This window comes from Pygocentrus nattereri, chromosome 11 (assembly GCF_015220715.1).
Source record: "Pygocentrus nattereri isolate fPygNat1 chromosome 11, fPygNat1.pri, whole genome shotgun sequence".
NCBI classification, from domain to species: Eukaryota; Metazoa; Chordata; class Actinopteri; order Characiformes; family Serrasalmidae; genus Pygocentrus; species Pygocentrus nattereri.
Genome location: NC_051221.1, coordinates 5,510,304 through 5,513,670, shown reverse-complemented (window position 1 = coordinate 5,513,670; position 3,367 = coordinate 5,510,304). Strand labels below are relative to the sequence as shown.

Genomic DNA, 3,367 nt, shown 5'->3' with positions numbered 1-3,367 from the left:
CACTCCTCTTTATATTTTACACACTTTCACAAGGCCATATAATTCATCAGCATGGTCTCAGTTTTCTTTGTTATGTGAATGAGATACAGATATAAATCAGCTTCAGCTCCTCTAATCTCTTGCCCCCTCCCTCGCTAACTGTCTGTTGGGATATTACAAGTTGGAAGAGCTGTAATTTCCTTATGCTTAACTCTGATAAGACTGATGTCCTAAGTGCCCCCAAAAGATTTACTTGCACTCACTCTGATATAAGCTTTAACATTGACGGAGTTCATGTAAAACCCTCAGAACCTGTTTCTAATTTAGGTGACACATTATTTTACTCAGACAGTGGTTAATTGTAACAGCTCCAGAACTTTGCAACTCACTTCCTCAAAGTCACCATGATCTCACATTTGTCTCAGCCTTTAAGACACAAATCAAAACCTGTTTGTTTTCTGTTTGATTTGCTTTTTTCTAAATTTCAATATTTATGTATATGTAAACCAACCTTGTGAGGAAGGTGCTGTAAAAATGAAACTTATTACTATTAAAAATACAGTTTTATTAAAACAAACAGTGCCTGGTTGGGTGGACAACAGTGTGAGGCATCAGGGTTTTCAGGTTAATGAAAGTGGCTGATGGAGTCAAGAGTTCTTTAGAGTCTCTGAAGCAGAAACATTACATTTATACAAAACTCAATAATGATTTGAATTTATTGGGACAGAGTTGAAATGTTATCCATGTAACTACCTGTTTATGGTTTTATTTGTATATTTGTTATTTTTGTGAGTTTGTATTGGTTGATTCATTGATTTTCTAATAAAGAAAACTCCTCTGGACTATAATCGTGTTTCTTATGACTGTGAAAAATAAATAATTGTGTCTTCATTAATCTTTTTACAATAAAGCCTCAAAAAATCATGACACAAAAAAGAAAACACGACAGTTAATCAAATCTACAAGCTTTATTTTTAGAAGAGAAATAAACAAACTTGATTCCAGTAAATTACAGAATAAAGAACTGTTTAGATGTTTATTGTTGCTGTTTCAGAAAACAGGAAAATAACACAAGCAGTGAAATGCTGTAGACATTAATACTGAAACTCTTTATTGTGATGATGTAATGATGAGATGAAGATCACAGCATTAAGCAGAGCCATGTTTGAGCTCACTGAAGATCAAGAGGAGCTCTAGCAGCTCCAATACATGCGTGGACACTCACTGCCCAGTGCATTGCTCTCTCCTCAGGGTTTGGCTGACAGAAGGCTGGGAGTCCTTGGTGGCCTCACAGGTCACTGTCTTCTTTAGCCACTGGTCCCCCTGGAGGGTCAGGGTGCTGCTCCAGCTGTAGAGGCCGTCGTCCTTCTGCAGAAGCCCGGGGCTCTGGCTAACCCCCCAGCTCCAGCTGCGCCCGTCCAGCTTCCAGCTCAGCCTCCAGTCTGAGGGGAAGCCCTTGTTGGCCAAACACACAAGTGTGGCCTTCCCCTGCTGCAGCTCCACGCTGGAGGGGGGCAGGACCGTGAGGGTGGGTGCGGACAAACCTAGGACACACACACAGTTTCATTTCCCTTATTTCTAACAGAGCACAACTGAGTTCAGTGATGCATTAAAAACCAAACTCTAATTACAACCTTAAACTCAACCGTTTCACACACAAACTCGTATGTCCAATCACATTCAAAGCTGCACTTCATTTCCATTTTTATTAGAAAATATTACGGAATTTCACTCAGTAAAACTCTGACATTCTGCACATCCTGTGATGGGAAATTTGAAATGGAACATGATTTTATTTCCTCCAAAACAATAAATAATCACTAAATAAATGGAGCTGCAGTCTACATGTACTATGGCTTCAAAGAATTTCAGCAGAAAACACTGCTCATAATAACCTCCACGTTGTGGCTTCCAGATGGAGACAGAATTGCTGTAATGGAGCCCAACACTGACGCTACAATCCAGCTCTTCATCTGATCTTTTTAAAGAAATGTCATTACTGAACACTTCACAGGAAACCTTTAGGAAATATTAGTAGTTTAAAGAAAAGAAATCCAGTTCAGAAACAGGAGCTCGTGGTAAAGCCTAAAGCTCCAGGCTCCCCACACTTCAGCCAAGTTCTAATGAAATACATTCAAATTTGGATCAGAACTGATTTAGAAGATCATCAAGTACATCTGTACTGTTGATCCATAATCATTTTAATAAAAGATTCCTTTTAAATAAGGAGGAAAAGTGGACTTACTTCCAACTAGCAGTTTGGTTCCTCCACCAAAGGTGTACCACAGTGATATAAACTCATTTACTGGCTGTATAAAAACCTCCTGCTCTAAACACACCACTCTCTTCAGCCTCTACATGCACTATTTCTGACGTATAATAAAATATTAATGGGTTCTACAATCATCTAATAATGGAATAAACTACACACTGTAGATCTGCACATTCTGCCTTTTATTCCCAGCAAGGATTATTTTATAAGCAGTAAAAAATCTAAACTGAGGACTCGCTTGGTCCTTTAGAATTTACAGAACAGACAAACTGAACTTCCTAAAGACTAAATATATCATTTTAAATTTATAAAAACTGAAAAATAAAAGTTCTTCTAAAAGTATTAGACGAAAAGGTTCTTACTGTTTTCATTGTTTCCTCCACAAAAAAGCCCTCCAGCCCTGATCCAGACAGACTGGGTGGCAGTCGTAGCTGCAGAAAACCTCAAATGAAAGGCAGAGACAGTTACAACTGCACAATAAGAGAGCGCCCTCTGATGGACATTAAAGGGAATATTTCACTTCTAATCTCTCTAGAATTAGACAAGCCTGGCTGCCTTAAGGATCATCTGCGGGAGTGAAATGTCATATAACGCTCAAATCATTGTCTTCTTTCAGAAAACTCTGGTGGGAATCAGAAGAGATTTAATTTTCCCACGTCTCTATTAAAAGCTACACTTTTTAAACTTCAGATTCCACCCTGAGCAGAAACATCTGATCAAACCAAATCAGATAAATATGATCATCTTTACTCTGTGTTGTTAGAAAGATGATTTCCATAGAGGCTCCACTTTGCATGATCAGCCCATGCTTCAGTGCTCTGCTAGTGTTTATAGTCCTGTGAGTTTAACACTTCATGACGGAGAGCTGCTGCCCCACAAACTTCACCCACAGCAACCATGACTTTGGTCTCCATCTTCATCTGGACACTCACTCTCTGGACTCAAGGTAATTCACTTCATTAAGTTTGTGTAAATTACCTTTTGTGATTTTGTTTTGTATGTGCAATTTAATTATTTTCTTTTCAGTTTATTTACAGTTCCTTTTTTTTCTCAGGATCCAGTGGTCAGATAACTGTGACTCAGACGCCTTCAGTGAAAACTGTTTCTCCAGGAGAC

General features: G+C 38.6%; 1 long non-coding RNA gene across 1 annotated transcript; it reads right to left on the bottom strand.

Moving 5' to 3' along the window:
- Positions 1 to 928: 928 nt before the first annotated feature.
- Positions 929 to 2,717, bottom strand: LOC108413741. The gene is made up of 2 exons (XR_001856798.1): positions 2,614 to 2,717; positions 929 to 1,523 (listed from the first exon to the last, which is right to left on the bottom strand). It is a non-coding gene; the product is annotated as an uncharacterized LOC108413741 (long non-coding RNA).
- Between the last annotated feature and the right edge of the window lie 650 nt (positions 2,718 to 3,367).